General features: G+C 41.6%; 1 protein-coding gene across 5 annotated transcripts in view; it reads left to right on the top strand.

The window, feature by feature from the left end:
• The first annotated feature begins 603 nt into the window (after window positions 1–603).
• The window catches only part of wasf1 (WASP family member 1), a 56,797-nt gene continuing 37,615 nt past the window's right edge, over window positions 604–19,785 (top strand). For 3 of the 5 annotated variants that reach the window (XM_056404921.1, XM_056404925.1, XM_056404920.1), the window contains exon 1: window positions 604–1,006. The gene's annotated coding sequence lies outside the window, so the exon portion shown is untranslated. The remainder of the gene's footprint in view (window positions 1,007–19,785) is intronic. The other 2 variants (XM_056404924.1, XM_056404923.1) reach the window with 2 other exon arrangements.

The raw sequence follows: 19,785 nt of genomic DNA, 5'->3' as shown, positions 1-19,785 counted from the left end.
TGAAAAAAAATCATGCCATAATTTCAGAAACAATACAAGATCTGAAATATTAGTCAATTAATCGATCAGCAGAAAATTGACTATTTTGATAATTTATTGCTCATTTAATTATTTTTAGGCAAAGATTCCAAATATTTTCTGGTTCCGGCTTCTTAAATATGATGATCTGCCCGTTTATTTTCCGTTTAATTAAATTGACTCTTTTCTGGTCCAAAACAAGCACTAAAAATCATCCAAATTTCTTTCTTTGTGCTATTTTATAGACACGTTGAGCCATACACGTACATAACAACAAACCACAATCAACACCATAGTCTCCAAGTTAGTCAGTATCTTTGACCCTATTTAATAGCAAGTAGGCTGTATGAAATCATGTATAATGTAGTTTATATGATATAATCAATCATTGGGCAGGAGATCGATTAATTTGTAATGATATGATTTTTATGTACAGTAAGGGTTGCAATAATCAAATCGACGTCCTTTCCTGTAATCGATTGGACAGCACACAGTGACGGTTTCAGTTAACAAGCCAATACTGAAAGCGCTCACGTTATCCGCGAGCCTCCCACGAGCACACATCAGTTGCATGGGACGCTCTCTCGCGCCCCAACAATAGAGTGGTACGTACCATTATCACTGAGTATAATGGGGATATTTCCCTGCGAATTAACAAAATTTCACATTCGTTCCTTTGGAAAGAACACATATGTCATATAAGAGTAAATCTATCGGATATTTTATTTTGCTGCGGAACCTGTTGTTAGCTTGATTGGACCAGGTTTGATGTCAGTTTCACCAATATCTTGCCAGAGAATCCCTTTGGAAAAAAGTGCCTGGGTTCTTTTCCGCCGCCGCCGCCTCTTCCATCAGGAGTACATTTAATATCAGAGACAGTACAATCATGGATCCGACCCGGGGATTTAAAACCTTGGACACGGTGGCATGCTCTGCTGCTCAGTGAGGATGGAAAGAAAATAAAGAGGAATTTTAAGAAACATATCAGGTAATTTTTCGAACACAGTGTACTCAAGTTACGTTTTTTACTTGAAAATATGACTTTAGTAACGTTAGCTCAACCTTATTGCATCTTACCACAGAAGCAACTAACTGCCTTAAAACCGAGTCACCATGTTGCAACGTTCGCCTTAAACTGGAGCTGCTTGAATAATAACGGTCTTGGTAATTCAACACTGCCTGGCCATCGCTGACTGCCACATTAACCCAGTACACAGGTGACAAATGTGGCAATGTTGACAACGGTATGATTGCAAAGTGGCCAAAACCTTGAAAGTACCGGTAGTAGGTTTATTAATGATGATGATATTAATGTCAGAATTTGTAACGGGACTGCTTGAATGGTGATAAATTGCAATGCTCCACATCTGCATGAGCTCCCGCAGCAGCACCGTCTTGACATATTCAGACAGGAATATCATGTTGGTGAGAAACCAGAGAGCAAATATTTGCAATGCTCCGCAAATGATTTAACGCTATAGACAATGCCACATATGTTATATTTGCTGATTTTTATCCGCCAGTGTGTTGTGGAGTTTCAGTTTGGTACAGTATGATTAGGCGAACCGCTGGCATCGGCAATACGTGATTTAATTTTCCCACTAAGAATGCATTGACTTGCCTCAGAGAGGAGGATAGGAGCTGGGGTCTATTCCAGCCAGCTTGGTTTGCAGTCATGGGGGATGGTAGCCTTCAGCCCAGTGAAAATCATGCTTTGTGAAATTCGAAACCTTCTTTGTACTACTTCAAGTGCAGCAAAAAAGTGGGCATGAGGAGCAGTGTCCTTTAGTGACTGTAGTGATCACCTTTTATAATTGATAACAGCGTGAAGATATTCGTTGCATTACATGATGCCAACTCATGTGCTGCTACATTAAACCGATCATATTTTCTGCATCCTGTCAATTTAAAACAACACTAAGAAGAGAGTCCTTGGATGCTGATCTACAGTGAAGCATGGTTTTCCTCTCTAAATATAGTGGAAGCTTGAGAAAAGCCTGTAATAGAAATTTGTGTTCTGATCAGTGATTAGTGATGAATGAATTACCTTTGGAAACATCAGCTGCAGAGCCATTGATAAAAGTCTATGTACCCTGCTGTGCCTGCTGCTTTTGACAGTAGAGTAATGGGTCTGGTTTGTCTCTCTGATGTACTAAAATTATATTGATGATACAGAAGAGATACAAACTGGGGCTAAGTGGGGTGTAGATAGCAGTAGGGGCTGCATGTGAAGTGTATGAGCTCAATGATTTTATTTTTTGGTTATTAATTGCTTTCTTCATGTCACTTCAGATCAAATCTTTACAGTCTCGAAAGAAGAAATTCTTTTAGTGTAGACATCATGTCAACATCAACAAATAAAAAGTGCTGATTTTTTAAACTAAAATTAGCCACACAGCTCTGTACACCTACACCGTCTGGACCATATACACGGAAATCCATAGGGAAGAGATTCCTAGATTCAATAAGAATAATAATTTAAATCAAGGACATTTTGATGCACATAATTTGTACAAAATGTGCACACTTTCCAGAAAAGCCTGTTGTTTAAAGAAATGATTAATGTGCAAAATATATAAGGTACTGTATGTGAAAGCAGCTCTGACTCCTTGGACAAAATAGAATGAGACCCCTTGCAGCTGTTACAATGATCAGTCTGCAACAGTGGCATCTACACTATCACATGACTGAGTGGAGGCTATAGGCTAGACTTCACAACAGCTCTGAGGGATTATGTATAGGCCCTATGCATAAAACAGCGGACATATTGGCTGAATTTGAAGTGAGCTTCAAGACGTTATCCAGTGTCTCTTCCCAAAATGACATTTACTGAACCAGTGAAACAAATTCACCCTCGATCGGCTCTGAGAGGATGTGTGCTAAAGTATGTCTGTTGTTGCCCCCAGTCCTCATGCAAGCAGTTGACTTCATGGGCTTTTCTTATTATACCTAGATTTTTTGAGCTTGCAAAAAAACATGAAACACAGGTGCAAAGTAGGAAAGTTGAAGGTCTAGCCATATAACTTGCTCTTTGATACATGTATCTATATGGCAGATGCTCAGTTATACCCAGTGAATGTCCTTTACCTACAGGTGTATTCCCAGAATAGAACCAAACATATTGCCATGGTTTTATCTGATGCTGTTTGTGAACTCTTTGCTGCGAGGGATGACATTCTTGCACAGTTTGCAGTTCTCATGTTTTTCTCTGTGTTTCAGAGGCCCCCGTGATAGAAGGGCTTTGGCATGCCTCCTGTGGAGGCTTTTGGACCTCTCTTATTTGTTGACATTGCTCTGATCCTCTGCCAGTCTCCGGCTTTCTCATGCTAGCAAGAAGAATATCTCTCTTTCTGTATCTCCCCTTTGTCTTTTTCCACAGAGGTGGAGAGGGGGGATAGGAGGAATTGCAGAATAACAGAGGCCATAATGAAAGAGCTTGTAGCAAAAGAAAGAAAAAAAAAAGAGAGTAAAATGAGTGATGGCTGTCTGGCATGAGGAGGAGGAGGTGGGAAGAAGGTGGGCCAGGGATTCTGGGAAAGGCAGAGAGAGAAAATCTATGTGTGCACGATGTGCAACGCCCCTTTACGTGCCATTTAGTGGAGCCACAGACAGACCTCCTATCTCCCAGCTGTTAGGATGCTCCAGAGGCTCCGGCACACAGGAGCTATTGTTCTCTCTCTTGGCCAGACCCACCGCCCTATAATACTGCTTCTGTGCGTGGTCTGAACTGCCCTGACAGAGGGACACCAGGGCTCAGTTAGCCCGTTAAACTAGTGCTCCTTGTGTCTTACTGCCACTGCCTCCACCATCTCCTTCCCCTCTTTGTCCATATATCTGTCCATCCTTGGTTGTGACTTTTTGCTGTCTTTGACAGATTTTACAGTGACTGTCTAGCAGCATTTCTTTCTGCTTTTCTTTTTTTAGTCACTTTTTCAAATGGGATACTGTCTTCATTCTCTTTGTTAATGTTTCAGTACTCCCCTCTACAACCCAAGAGATAGGAGTTGTTATAGTGGGGAAAATACTTTTTTAAGGACTTTTTTTAGAGCCTCAAACACAGTTTTAAATACTATTTTATTTTTCTTTGATAAACAGAAAAACAACTCAAAATAATTTGAGCTTTCTCATGTCACCTTTTACTCACCTCATCTTTTAGTTGCCTTTCTGATTCCTTTGGCCTCCCCCTTTTTATTTTCTCACTGTCACCCAGGGGAGGGGAGGCCGTGACAGGGTCTCTCAGTGAGTTGACAGGATATATCTGAAACAGACTTGTCTGATGATGTCTCTGACACTGCAAGCAGGGCAAAAAAGTCCCATCTGAGTTTAGAGCTGCCCCTTCTCCACTGGAGGAACTGAACCTCATCTCTATGTCTCTGCCCTCCGCTTTCAGTTTTGTCTCTGTCTCAAGTTGAAAGTACCACCAGCAGTTATTTTCTGTTTTCTTCTTCTTCTCTGACACTTACTTTGTTTTGTTTTTTTCAGTCTGTATGCCTCCTTATATCTATACAGCATGTCCTTACAGCCCCTCTGCTGCCAGCGTTTTAGACCACAGCTGCTGTGTTCTGTCACTTTAGGCTCTAATGAGCTTTAGGAAAGATTTGTCTTGCTAGCTGTTTTTCATATCTGCCAGTTGGAGCTTCGGGAATACAAAGGTTATGTGCATGCTTTCGAGGTTTAAGAATAATTTTATTTGTTTAGACTGAGAACTTTAGTGTCATTACAGACTAAAAATGGGGTACAGAGCTTATAGCACTGCCAAAACAAACCCTGCGATATTGGCAAATATTACATTGTTAACAGCATGCCCTCCTTTCGTGGGTTCACGACTTTTTGCTGCAAACTGAATAAAGAAGCCCTCATGACTCATCAGTCAATTAAATCCAGCTATTTGGTAAATGGAGCACCATGGTGTCTTATGACTGACCTGGCTTATGTTCTCAGCTGAAAGCCAAAATGAGCTACACAATGGACTAAACTATGGACTGCTGAGGCCATTCACCTGGTGTCATGTGTACGTTTGGATTGTAAACGTAGTCTGATATCTTCCTAAGCACAATGTATCTTTGGTCTGTTTCAGGAGTGAATTGGATACAGGGTTCTCCTCAGTAACTGTTAGCCCAAGCACTGACAGTGGATGTGTGTCCCACTGTGTATTTGTGTTTATATAGTTTCCATGGTTTGGGTATTCTTAGTGTTTATTTTAGCAAAGCAATTACAATGTAATGTAGTTGCCCTTTTAGGTTACAGTCACATATTTCTGTTCTGTGCATAATGTAGCTATAAAATCTGCCAGCAGACTTTAAAATGGTCTCTGCAGCTGCACTCAGAGCATTTGTTTATTTGAATACATTTGAATATGCAAAGTTACGCAAAACTCCACCATGATGGGTAACACAACATGTTCTTTTATCCTGTCTCTCCCTGTGAATATCTGAGTGCTCTTTTCCTCTCCCTTGCTTTCTGCCTTGCACTGTTCAGTCCCGTCTTTCCTCTCTTTCACTGATGGGTTCTTATTGAGCTGGAACGGCCGATGCCCTGGTCGTGGTGGTGATGTGTGATGATTGATGGAGGCTGGAGAAATGGGAGGCGAGGCACGTTTATCCCGTCTGCAGCTCGAATCCCTCTTGTCAGGACTCAGACGTCAGGATTCAATTACAGACACACTGAATTTTCATTAGGATTTTCATAAGCACCCATTTTTCTTCTGAGTTCTTCTTCTTGTGCTGGGCAGGAGTACAAGGAATAGCAAGGGAGAGGTAATGATAGAAAGACAGTGAGGGATTAGAGATGAGGATGAAACCATACACTTACATTTTTTTAAATTTATATCTTGATTTGTTGCAGTTAACAACTTCAGCCCTATCTTTTTTGTCATGTTTGTCTACCATAAACTGTCTAGGAAACTAAAAATGTTTTTTTTAAAGAAATTTTTAAAAGTGGAAAAGCGCAAGGTCACGGCTTATAAAGGGATGTTGAAGGGAACAGTAGAAAGTGCTGAGAAAAGAGAATCGGAGCAAAAGGGGAAGTAGCCTCTTAGTGTCCTAGTGTGTTTGTCCACAATTTCACAGCAGGGGTGCCTGTGCACACAGACAACTGCTGCCTTCAATTAAGAGCCAATATTTGGCTGTTCACTTACTGCTCACAGCAAGGATCCAGCTCCTCTTTGTATTTTCATGAGGCCCGAGCACAAGGCTCATCTGATTTGTGCTGGATAGAAGCCCAGCAGAGACTGCAAGGGTACACTTCTCCTCCATCTCAGATGGGAAGATCGGAAGTGGAGGCAAGCTGGCCTTTCTTTTGTCTTTGATGGTTAGCAGGAAATGCCAAATTCACTTAAATCCTCAGAAAGAGAACCTACACTGAACAGTCTTACTCAGCAATCATTTCATCTGTGTTATCAATGCGTATCTTCCAACAATGCTGTCAGTTCACCAGGTCAAATCATTGCTGTGGAGCAGAGGTCAAATAGAGGTTAGGAAACTCTTACTGATGAAAGACACATTTGCTAAAGATAGACAGTCAGCAAACGGAGGTTCTGGTTCAGTGAATGACTACATATTACAGGCTTTCTCCTCCATTCAGTGCTGTGCCAGAGGAAATGTAAAGACATGGGGGTGGTAGTTGTTTGTGCTTATCTGCTGCCAGGCCTATCTAAACCACACTATATTAAAATTTCAGCTGTATGATATTGAAATCAGAGCTATCACGTCAAGCTATGGGAAATGGTCTGAGACAACAGCAGTCGCTTACATAACACTCTTTCATTTATAGACACATGCCCACAACTTGGCATGTGTCAAAACTACTATTATATAAGAGAGTGCAAAAACTTTGTGGTTTTGCACTCATATACATTAGGGGATGATAACAATCTATAGATAACTATCATCTGTCTTGACTTTGACAGTGTCCATAGGCGTTGTCTTCGTCCTTGGTCTGGAGCAGTGGTGTACTAGGGTGTACTCATGTGTCTATGCATGAGATCAGATGTGTATGCCTCTGCATTTTTTTATTTGTGCTAGTGCTGTTGACTGGACCACAAGATGGCGGATGTGTGAATGTGATTCATTGCCTCAGAGGTCCGAGTGTAGCCATTCAGCCGGCCAGCCAGTGAGCTGTAACTGTGAACCATCATCCTCTTGACATAGTCACTCACCAATGCACTTGTTTGTATGAACCACGACACTGCTGGCTGCTTAGGCTGAAAGAAAAGAACAAAATCAGATCTCAGGGGGACTGAGGCAGGGATTAGTGGTGTGGCAGAGAGCATATAGTGTTAACAATTAATTGAGTAGGCACTTGTAGGTGAAATTTGTCATGTTTTTCTAGTCACTACTGTATGTCTGTATTATCTGTTTTTTAGTGGTAAGAACTGACCATTCACTATGATTAGGGATGCTTTCCGTCCTCTGCTACTGAGAAATGTTAGTTGGTTTTATCTGGTTGCACATGGCGTGTTGATAGTTGCATTGTTGTCTAACCTGATCTCTTCAATACGTTATGTGTTTACATTCAGATTTGCTTGATCTGTCAATGGCATTTCTATAACATACAATGAGATGAGAAGCAAATGTAGCACTAGAAGATGTGTCATCTTTTCTGTAGTTTGAATTTGTGTAATATTTGCCATTTAGGACTGAGTTCTGAATCTAGGTGTTGCTACACCTACATGCAATGGCTTTTTATGTCTTTTCTCCATAGTTCCAGGTCTTTATCCTTAGTAAATCCTACAGAATTCACAGTCAACCACACTTACTTTCACCTGTTAGTTGCACAATCCCTCCATCACTGCATAAGGAGAGAGGTGCACTTCACTGGCTAACATGCAGGGTGACAGGTGTTCAGGCTGGTGCACCTGTTTGATAAGTAACACAGACATTTTCAGAATCAGAATCTGAAACTGAATCTGAAATGAGGAGAAAAAAGCTCAGTAAATCTGGCCATGCCTATGTCCTACAGATGTGCTTTGTCCACACCAAAGCTTGGTAAAATACACTTTACGTGTATGATATTGTTTTTGTTGAGCTGTACCCCTTTCTTACTGACCTGTTAATATGACAGGTGTATACTTAAATTCAATGGAAACACAGTGATCGGTTATTTAGAAGCAACAATGGAAGTGTGTTTACAAACCACACAAGCATTCATACACACACACACACACACACACACACACAAACACACACACACACACACACACACACACACACCATGGTGAGCTGTGAAAGTAGCACTGCATGAATCCTGTAAACAGCAGCAGATGGACTGCAGTAATAACAAGGCTGTAGTTTGGCAGGTGATGTTATTTGGGGTTTGTTTAGGGTCCTACATTAAACCAAGATGCCAAGATGAAGAAAGGGCTGGATGATGGTGCAGGACTGTCTCTGATCTTTAAATTAGGTGAACATTTTCGATTTCATCCTAATACTGTTTGTTTGTGAGCGTCAGACTATGGCTTCAGATATATAAAGAAAAATGTATATATGTGTGTGTTTGTGTGTGTGTGTGTGTGTTGGCTAAATGCCAGACCAGTGTTTGGAGTTAAACAAGCTTGGCGTGAGCTGCCTGGAGGAAAACCATGCTCCTCCAGCTAAACATTAAAGCAGCAGCCCACATGGGTCCATCCTGCAGTGTAGGAGAAGGTCGGAGGTCATTTCACTATTGTGTGTGTGGTTATATAAATGTTAGTGGCGACTTGAGGCAAGCGCCTGGTTTGTGTTTCTAAGCCTCAGGAGGACAGATAGGTGCTGACAGACAGGCCTGGCCTCACCGCTGGGACTATTGCTTCTGTGGCTGCAGAGACTCTTCTTCCATCTGTCTCACTCTCCATTATTCTTTTCTAGCTTCCTGTGTGTTTATTCTCTCTGTCTCTGCCTCGCTTCTGTGTCACTCCCTCCCCTCCCCTCTCCCTCTATCTGTTTCCTACGTGTCTATATGCCATATTTCTCTCCTTCCTATGTCCTACTTTACATAAGCTGGATTCCAATGAGGCTAATGATGACTGCCGGTTTTGCAGTGAACATTATGTCTTAGTTGGGCCTCAGCAGTGTCTGGGGCTTGACCTGATCTACAGTGAGTTCAAAGAAAGGTAACATTACTGTGGAAGAGAGGAAGCAGAAGGAGTGGGGCATTATTCACCAGGCCAGATGTTGCCTAGAGCTTCAAATTAAGATTCCCTAATGCAACATGGATCAAGCATAAGAATAGAGAAAATTTTTGAGGTTCATTTCAGTAAATCATCCCTTTTCATTTCATCTAGGGTGCCTAATAGCCACACTATAGGACACATTAAGGATCTGTTTACACATTGCCATTAAATTACCATCAGTGTTCTCATTCTAGAAAAGTAACTGGACGTCCAAGTGAAATTGAGGTCCTGATAGCCAAATGCTTAAGTTGTATACCACATAACTGCAACATCCCTGCTTTGATTCCAGCTAGGGAACTGTCTTGCATGCCATACCCCCTTTCTCTCCCCTGTTGCTATCCCCCTGTAAACTGTCGTAACCAATCAAAGAAAGTTGAAATTGAAGCTCTTTATCTATACTAGAGAACAGGAATGCAACATTTATTGGTTTAAAGAAAGGCCTGGCCCCACTGTTGCAATATAGCCAAAAATGATTTTAACTTTTCAATCGTTTGTTCCTTGTGTTGTCTTCACAACATCTTATTGCATATAAACCCCCAAACTGGGCTTGCTGAGGAGTAGAAAACAGGGTAGAACATGTTTTCCAGCACTTGATTGAGTCAAAAATTATTTAAAAGCTTCCTGGAGTTTGCAGAACTAGTGTAACAACTCAGGTTAAGAGTTTAGCTGTTTAGTATCTATATGTGATCAGGATCTGGAGCAACTTCAGTGGTTGTGAGGTGAAGGGCTCTCCTGTGTGGGTAACAAGAGGTGGACCATGAGCAGGCTGAGTAGGTGTTTATTTAATTATAACAGGACTGAGAGAGCTCTTGGTTTTTGAGCGATGCTACTGTGACTGACTGACAAAGGCATGATGACTCGGATACGCACACACACACACACACACACACACACAACACACACACACACACACACACACACACAGGGGTGGAGTGATGAGGGGGAGGACAGACAAACCAAAGTCTGAATGACCAGGATAGATAACAGGGAATCATGTGGGAGCAGTGATAACAGCTGCTATGGATTCTGTCTCTCTCTTATGCTGTTACTTCTGCACTTGTACACAAACATACCCCCACACACACACCAGCCTCACAAAATACTGAAGAGAATACTGGGGGCTTGAAATATGCCCACTGATAAGAGGGGAAAAAATAAAGGCAACCAAGGGGAGAGAATAGGGGAGCGAGGGGCTTTGTACCTGCAGGAAGAATTTGATTTGCTTCCCTTTCAAGATGTGTCGATTGGAGACGAGCAGAGAGCCTCACAATGCCTTGTGGCGGCCAAAAGCAAGAGGGAGAAAAGGGACTGAGAGGTGCTTTTGTCTCCATCCTCTCTGTCCCATTGTCACCCGTATCGCCTTCACCAGAGACAAGACACAGCATCGGGCTTGATCTAACGATCAAATCTATATGGACGAGCACAATATGTCGGTGTGTGTCAGCCGTGTGGATTGAAGACCGTATTGTCTGGGTCATGATCCTCTGTACCTTCATGCACAGTACTCAGTCTCCATCTAAATTTAGCGAACTGAATCATACAGACACCTTAAGTAAGAGTCTGCCACAATCTGAAAATCTCATCTTGTTCCTCGTAAAAACTGCCTGGCAGGCACTGCAGATCAGTGTCTTTATCATTGTTCAATATAATGGCAGAGTAAGTGGATGGCTGAGGACTTAATTGAGTCAGTCCTCTATAGTGCTGTTAATACAAGCCTGTTAGACTGCATTTTGTCCTCTTTAGTCCCCTTTGCTCTGTAGAGATCCATCCTTTCCTCCCACCACATTTCCCTGTCCATTTGTATGCACAGAATATTCACCCACCATTTTGCCTTGCAGGTGCATTTTTAAAGCATAGCTGTCAGGACTATGTGTGGGTGCATGGGGTGGAGGGATGGCATGAGGGTGTTGAGATGTCATGAGGACATAGGTCACATGATGCCTGCAGCTGACCTTTTGAACCCTAATGAGAATGCTGTTTCTATAGATAGAATAAGGTCTCGAGGACAGTGACCAACCGCTGCCTGTTTGGCTGTGTGTGTGTGAGAGAGAGAGATAGAGAGAGAGAGAGAGAGAGAGATAGAGAGATAGAGAGAGAGAGAGTTTGTTCCAAATGTGATATTGAGTATTTGTCAATGATTCAGTAATATATGTAGCTTGAATAATTTCTAAACCAGATATTTTTCAGATATTTAATGAATAACTACATGATGTTTTAGTTTTTTTTTTAATGTTCTACTTGGTGGGGTGATATTTGCATAGTTGGCGGGCAATAAGGAGTTGCATTGCAAAAATGCCAAATATATTTCTGAGGTAATTTAGAGACTGTTTCTCCTTCATACAGTTTGTCTGTCAAAGAGTAATACGTTATAACAATGAAATCTTCCTTTTTTCCTCATTAGAAAATGTTCAGATCAATAAAGACTTGATCAAACCAGAACTTGGTGTAGTGACCATTCCTGCTGTTCTGTACCCACTGGTACCACCTCAGGCCTCCTCACAGCAAGGGCACCTTCACTAACCATCACCACCCTGCTCTGCCAGCACTTTGTTCCCAGATTTGTCTCTCATGCACGGACTGCAACATAGCTCACAAACTCAAGAGATTTGCACAGCTGCCCTGGGCACTGTCTGATCGGTCCACTCCAGAGCTGCTGCCAAGTCCCACTGAATGGTTGTGAATAGGTTGTTGAATCTGTTGTTGGGATGTAATTAATCCTGCTCAATCAGCATTGTTTTTATGAATACAATGCCTATCATCCTAGATTTTAGATTAGAGTTTCAGCATGTCTAAATATGGAAAGTTTGATTTCAAAATTTCAGCGGTAGTCAAAAATCCCTACTCTTGAGTTGTATCAAAAAAAAAAGTGACATGGTGCTGCTGTTTTAAAGCATTGTGTTGGTAAGTTTCATCCTTGGTTGACAAACTGATAAAATTTTAACATTTTTACAGACTGGATCCTTTGAACTGACATTTTCTTTCTCTTTAGACCCATTTCTAATCTTTAAAAAACAGAAAACCTAATTTATTAAGTTTGGATTCAATTACATGTGATTATGTACATATAAAAGAAAAATTAATTAGTTAGTATTAGAAGTGGCCAGGCCATCGTCAGCACCTTTTTTGAAGTGAAAGATTTTAACAGTTCCTTTTTGCCTGTGTTTACACATTTCCCTCTGTGCAAGAGGCAGTGGTGCATGAGAGACTGAAATACACTTTGCCTCCAAGCTATATCACCAGACTTTAAAACCACCCTTCTTTTCATTCTCTGACCGTGACACATTCTGAGATGTAGATCTAAGGAAATTGAGAAAAGGACAATAGGTAGATAGAGAGAGGTGTGATAAAGTGATGGAAATGGCACTTCAGGTTCATGTAATTCATGTGTCTTTACACTCAAAAGTGTAATTTCTTTTGACTTGCTCCCCTCAGGGATATTTACTGCAGTCAAATGAATGTGAAACAGTACATCACAGTACACTGTAAAGTACTGAATCACAATACCTACTATACTGCAATACAGTGAAAAAAAATGTAGGTATATATTTGAGGTATAAGCTGCTAGTCCAAAACAGAGAGCCCCTCTCATATGTTACCCTGCCTCACTGCCCCGAAACACAGAGCCCCTGGTGTGGGCATTGATCTCAATGAGAGAAGATGATCTCTCTCTCTCGCTCTCCCCCGATACCACCCACGCTTTTTTGTATTTTTTCTTTAACTGTGCCTCAAGCTTTCTCTCTCTCTCTCTCTCTCTTTGCTCACTTTCTTTTCTGTACTTTCCCCTCCACAGCTCCGGACAACCTCCATCTTGGAGCTTGGAAACTTTTCTTCACTTGCAACAGAAGGTGGAGGTCTTCTTGGGACTTATAACTCTTCATTTTAATGCAGACAGAAAATTGATTAAATGGTGTACTCTGTAGCTGAGGAGACTGGGTCCATCTTCTGTGACAAAGCAGTTGTGTGTTCATGAGGGACAACACCCTTACATTATCTATTGACTACCAAATGAGGGGACGAATGAATGGAACGGCTCGAGTTTCACTTGGCAGTCATGTCCACTTTATTTAAGTGTGTTTTGCTCTCCTAACAAGCTTCTTGGCTGGCTTGAATAGCGCTCCGGTGCCTTAGGTTTGTGATGTGTGCCTGCATTTTGGTGATCTTTTTCACTCTTTTTTTTCTGTTTCAGCAGACAGGGGTTGCTGCAGTGGTTAGTTTGTGTGCATGTCCTTCACGTCTGTATGAACAGCAAGGGAGTTGGTATAATGAAATTTCCCTCACAGGCCAAACAAGCACAGCTGCACAGTGCGAGCATGCAGACATTTATTATTGAGCAGCAGGCTTTCATTATTCATACCAGTGGGTTTCTGTGCACTCAGCAGATAAACTTCTTTGAGTCTGTTTGTTCATCAGACACTCTACTCATTGATGTTGGCACACAGACCTCCATGAATATGTAGTTGTGCACGTCTACAGTGGAATTAAGCATGTTTGCTAAATGAATGTCAAAAGCAAGTTCATCTCTTAAGAAATTCAGTGTGGGCTGTGTCCAGCTACTCATTCAGTGTAAGGTTCATCATTGATCATGCTCTGAATGTGAAGTGTGGTGAACAGAAATGTATTGTTTTCTATTCATACACATAGAAAATACTTGATGAATGGTTTGAGGACATTTGGGTTCTTTGATTAGTGTGTAGGAAGGAAAATAGTATTTCTATAGATTATTGCAATGGCAATATCAAATATGATGCACACAGTAACAGTTTTTGCTAAATTGTTAATTTGAATAAAATAACGAAAATATCCAACCAGTTAAACCCAGTTATTGTGATTTTGCATTTTCAGCAGTCAGCATTGTAGTTGGTGTTCATTCTTGTTGTCTGAAACGGCTCCTGAAAGTTGTTTACAACTGCCAGGCAACATTATAACGGCCCAGAAAGCAAGCCAGCCAGTGGATCTGTGCCACCTGAGTACCTGAGTGTACCATCTCCGTGCCAGCCTTCCAGGATGCTCGCTTTTACCAGTGCTGGCTGTGTCAAGAGGGGAGGCAGGACGCTGTGCTAAATGACTGCCTTGCTTCACACCCCTGCTGGATTAGGACCGCTATATGTGCATGAAAAATAACTGTGGACTGACTCAAGGGCTCAAACTACCTAGCTCAGGTGTGGGGAAAAAAAGAAAAAAAAAAAGCAAGTCTGCAACTTAGGCAAAAAAAAGCTCACAACACTATACAGCCTTTGTTTATGCACAGGTTGGACAGTGTGCCAAGAAGAGTATCATGAGAAATACAGTGCAGTCAAAAAAGTTATTGAGGCAAGGAAATAAGTTTATTATGTACTGGTATCCCTTACCACAAGCACTCTGCAAAGTTTCTACCGGCAAACCTAGTTAGCATAGCTGTTTGAGCCTAACCTGACAGCACCGGTGCTGCAGGTGTATCTTTAGCCCAGGAAGAGGTGTGTGTGTGTGTGTCTGTGTGTGTGTGTGTGTGTGTGTGTGTGTGTGTGTGTGTGTGTGTGTGTGTGTTTATGTTGTAGCACCTCACTGGTGCGGGCCTGCAAGGTGTCATCTCACCGCTGAAGGGGTACTGGCTATTACAGAATTTTAATTGGCAGGAAGACGCACTGGCACATACCATGATATGTTCTGCCAATGTGATGCTGTGATGGGTGAGGAGTAAGGTTGGGGGGGGGGGGGGGGGGGGGGGGGGGTGTAGTCTCAGATGTTGGGGGTTGATGTGTGCGTCAGGTTATTTTAGCGATATTGGCCTACTATTTGCATAGAGCTTTGATGGCTGCTGCCTGAGAAAGGCAACATGATCAGTGTATTTGTGCATGTTATTTTGCTCTGCACATGTGCACCAGGGACCTCTCACTGTGCAGATGGGCCAGTGCTCCTGTCAAATTTGACAGTTTGCTCCCACAAGCAGCAGCAAAGCATTAAGACTAGGGTATGCTCGAAATTAACTAGGTTGTATGATGAAGTCTGAAAGCAAAAGAGTTGATAGCTGTTCTGAATTGTCACTCCCAAAGGTAGGGGAACAGAGGTGAGATGATCAAATCAAACAGTACACACTTTTAGACAGACACTTTAGACATCCTGAAAGGAAGCCATGGTGTTGCACTGTTTTCCACGTGCAAAAGAGTGAGTGAAGCAGGTCTGTGAAGAATTAAAAAAAAAAAAAAAACAGAGGTTCGGGGAGAGAATCCTACAATGCCCACTTTCTTACTTTTGCACACCTCTCCAATTCTTACGTGATGTAGCTGTGTTTCAGAAAATTACAAAAGTTGTCAGACGCAGCACCGGGCCTACATCAGAAAGGTATCAGGGGAGATGCTTTGTGGTGTAGTGGAGGTGCTGGAGAAAGGTGGGGCATCTGATCTGAGTCTCTACAGTGATCATGAGTTCAGCATCAGGTCTTCTTTGTTTCACTTTTTTTATCAGTTCAAAAATTTTTTACTTCCCCAGGACATCTGATTCAGTTACAGCCACAGGGAGACAGCAAATAAAGGGTTTTATTATCTTGTGATAAAAAGTGTCTGGGCATTAGAGCTGCTTTAAAGGGAATACAGATTTAATTCCAGCCATATGTGCTAATGAGAGAGAAAATGAAATAACAAATAGCAGTTAAAAATTTATAACTGCCTCATTAGAATAACAAAAAAGATGAGCTAGACATATTATTTTTTCTCTGAGCCTCTGCAGTCACAAGAAAATATTTTAACCAGCTAAAGGAAACAGCACTCCGCTTGATCATTTTTGAGTTTGACAATGTACATTTTCTTCCCCCTCCATCTTTGTTTTCCTTGGAAAATGGGCTGTGGTGGTTGTCCTGCCTCACATATCTACATCACTGATGTAAACCGGTTGCTGGTGAACTCTGCCAGCTTGATCTCTGCTCGCTCTGCCATTGGCTGCTGCGGCTCTGCCAACGTCCTTGATTAGGCGTCTGTGTTTTTGTGTTTGCAGCTGTTCATAGTGTAGAAAGAAACAAGTTCCCCTGAAGCACTGGGCAAAGGACAAAACGTTCAGGCTAATTTGATAGAGAGAATGAAACCATCTTCAAGCTGTGAGTTGGCTCTGAAAAAGTGTTTTAGAGAGAGAGGGAGAGAGGGAGCAGCACAGTATTGTAAATTTATTTAGTTTTTAGGCTTTCATTGAGTTAGAGTGGCACTAAATAACTCCTGGCTCTTGATTGACACGTGAGTCTTTTCCAAGAAATTGAATTATTGACCCTTACAGGTTGCAGGATGTAAATAAATAAAGGACAAACCTCCAGCCCTTGCCGTTGCTTTTATGTTGTTAATCTGTCTATTCATCCATTATCCACATCTCACAGATCCAATTTAATTAAAAATATTATAAATTAGTTACTATTGTTTGATTATATCATTGAGAATTATTGATATAGTGCTTGGAAATACTGGACATATGTGATACAATATTAAATAATTCTAGGCTGTATTATACCTTCAATCATACTTTTATTTATGAAAATGTTTAATAAAAGTATACTTTGATTAAAAATCATAAATTTGACTTGGTGAACCCTGCAGAAACTGTGCACTCAGTATGTGAGTCCTATAAGACCCAAGTCTTAATCTGTGCCTTGTGTTGGATTCTGTTTCATGGCGATCCAGTGAGAAAATCAGACCATGAATCTTACATCACTGAATGATGACATCTCTCTTGTTTGAGAAGGCAGAGGCAATTTCATTTCAATTCCAGCCAACTCGCTTGCTGGTTTCCAGCTAGTTGCTTTCTCTATTGCCCCTCTCTTCATGTGATTTTTCCAGTTTCACTGAACCAGCGACTGTGAGGGCAAACTGGGACTAGAAGAATTACAACACAGCTGAATGTTAGTTGTGCTTTCTGAACATGCAGTGTCTGTTCATGTCAAGTTTGCTATTTCTTTTTTTTCTTGCTTTCTGAGTAGAAATAGTTCCTTCTGGAATTTACAAAGTAAAACCACAGGAAACTCTGGTTTCTTATGTGTGTGTGTGCATATATATGTGTGTGTGTGCATATATGTGTGTGTGTGTGTGTGTGTGTGTGTGTGTGTGTGTGTGTGTGTGTGTGTGTGTGTGTGTGCGCGCGTCTAATCCTAGCTAATGGAGTATCAAGGGTCTGGTGTCTCTTCCAGGCCCTCCAAATAAAAGGCCCTTGACCTCCTTTGTATTGAGGGGTCTGCAGCCATATTGTGTGGCAGTATGAGTGAATAAATGCTCCATTAGGATTCATTGGAGCCTGTAGTTGGACATATTGTCCCAAGTGCAATGAGCCGCACTACTGGAGGCCCCCTGCTCTCTATCGGCACGTGCTGTCCCTCACCCTGCTTTGTGTTCAAACACAATGGATGAGAAGTCCCCGATCTCCCTCTTCTTCTCCGTCTCATATTGCATTAATTTATCATTTGCCATCACTGTTTTGACACATCACCTCAATCTTTGCTCATTCAGTCCCCCCTTCCACCCTTTCGTCCCCCCACCTCTTTGCCTCTCTTGGGATATTATAAAGTGACCAATGACATCCCACTGCAGCCGTTGCCATGGTGATAGGTGGCAGCGGGAAGCACCACCCAAGATGAATGGACGGTAAAAGTAGGAGGACAGTGGTAAAGGGGTGTGCGGACAGGGAAGAGGCTGGCAGGCCTGGGTGGCAAAAATAAAAGACGGAAAAGGAAGGGAAATAGCAGGTATGGGACATATTTCTTTAAGCAGAGAACACCCCACATCATTTGATACTTGTATGGGCTGCAGTGACGGCCGTTCTCTATTTTACTGACAGGGCACAGTCAAGGGAACAAAAGAGGAAACCACAGTTCCCACTCGATTGAATCAGGATCAAACTGAAAATGAAAAAGTGTAATCTTTTCAGTGTTAGCTCTGTCTGTTCTTTCATCTACATCTTTTCTCTCATGGAGCAGCTATTGTGCTGAATAGTCAGGAATTTGTCTCAGACTAATCACTAGGCAGTCATAAATGCCTCGTACGCTTTCAGCCCCATAAAACACTGTGGAATCTCAGCTGGGGACCATAGACGTGATTGACCATTAGCTAAAAGTGAGAATGGTCTGTTTGTTGGTGTAGTGAGAATGATTGTTAAATAGCCAAGCTGAAAAGATTCCTACTTACCCATCTGTATGTTTAACTCTAATATGGGCTTTACAGTGAGCACAGTGGACAGTGGAGAGTTGTCCATGGAAGTGACGTGTGACCAGAGTTTTTAAACCCCAGATTTGCTGTTGGTGTGTGGTGTCATTTATTGTGTTCAAAAGGTTTCCAGATCGATCATTTTATATGCAAAGTCTGTATGCAATGCTGTTAATTCAGGATGATGTGAAAGGCCTCTGTTTCACAGATACGGAAAAGATGATACACATAGCTGGACTTAAAGCTTGCCTGATGGCTGCTTTTATTATGTCTGAGTTGTCTGCTATGTGTTACCCATATCATCATTTCAGTCATAGCATTAGTGGGCTGCTCTTATATGTAATTGGTTGTCCGCCTGGTTACCTATGAGTAATTAATTCCTCTGCAACGCTTACATTTCTGCAGTCTGAGAAAATCCCCACACACATCAAGAACATGTCGTTTTCATCGCACTACACCTGCCCATTAAAAATCATCTACTCTGCTGGGCTCGCCTCCTCAATGTCTTTCTCTGTTATGCTTTTTAGTCTTTCACTTTAAAACTAAATATCTCCAGATGATCTGTAAACGTTCTCATAGGAATGGCGCTGTCATACGTCATCTTGTCAGAGCATGGTATGGAAATCTCAGCGGATAAATGCAGCATGTATGTGTGTGTTCATACAGTATGTGAGTGCTTGTGTTTTAGAGAAAACCTTTCCTCCTGTGGATAGCAGTGTTGGGTTAACTTATGTCCAATCAGCGAAGCAGCAAATGTATGCTGCAGTCATTTATCACGCACATAAACCCGTACGTGCTGTATCCTGAGACAGAGGAATTTTTTTGAAAGGAAAGGCAAGTTAACACTGTTTACTCTCTAATGCTGTGACAACAAATATCAAGAAGATGTAAATGAGCCTATTATAATGTAAAGGAAATAGATATCATCCTTAGTTTGTTTTTTTCCGATAACCTCTTAACGTTGCTTTCACAAGCTAGATCCACAACAGGGACCAAAACAGGGATGAAAGTGGAGCACAAACTAAAATGAACCCATAACACAAGTGTAGAGGATACAGCAGTCACTTAATAAAAGAGAGGCAAATTTCATAACTGACTTCATGATTTTGTGGATGACTTTGAAACACAGAACGTCTCAACCACTTGAATTTCAGCATGGCAATTTTAAATCATTCGTAAATTTCTATCAGAGATCAATAGAGGAAACTGTCAGCATCTCTGCTATTTGAAAAGCCCACCCTGAGGAGTCCAGGTTGGCAGAATCAATATCATCACTTAACACCCATTTCTATGTGCTTTTATGTTATGTGGCTTTGAGGGTTGGAGTGAATGATAATTCCCTTTCATCTACTGCTGCTTTGTTTTTGAATCCATCATCTCCCCCCCCCCCCACCCCCTTATGGCAGCGTTTCTCTGTCGTCCATGAAATATTTGTTTTCTATAAAGTCATATGAAAATAAAGCTACTATT

The sequence above is a fragment of the Seriola aureovittata genome, chromosome 19 (assembly GCF_021018895.1).
Source record: "Seriola aureovittata isolate HTS-2021-v1 ecotype China chromosome 19, ASM2101889v1, whole genome shotgun sequence".
Taxonomy (NCBI): Eukaryota; Metazoa; Chordata; class Actinopteri; order Carangiformes; family Carangidae; genus Seriola; species Seriola aureovittata.
The sequence above is the reverse complement of the archived record's forward strand: the minus strand, read 5'-3'. Positions and strand labels throughout refer to the sequence as shown.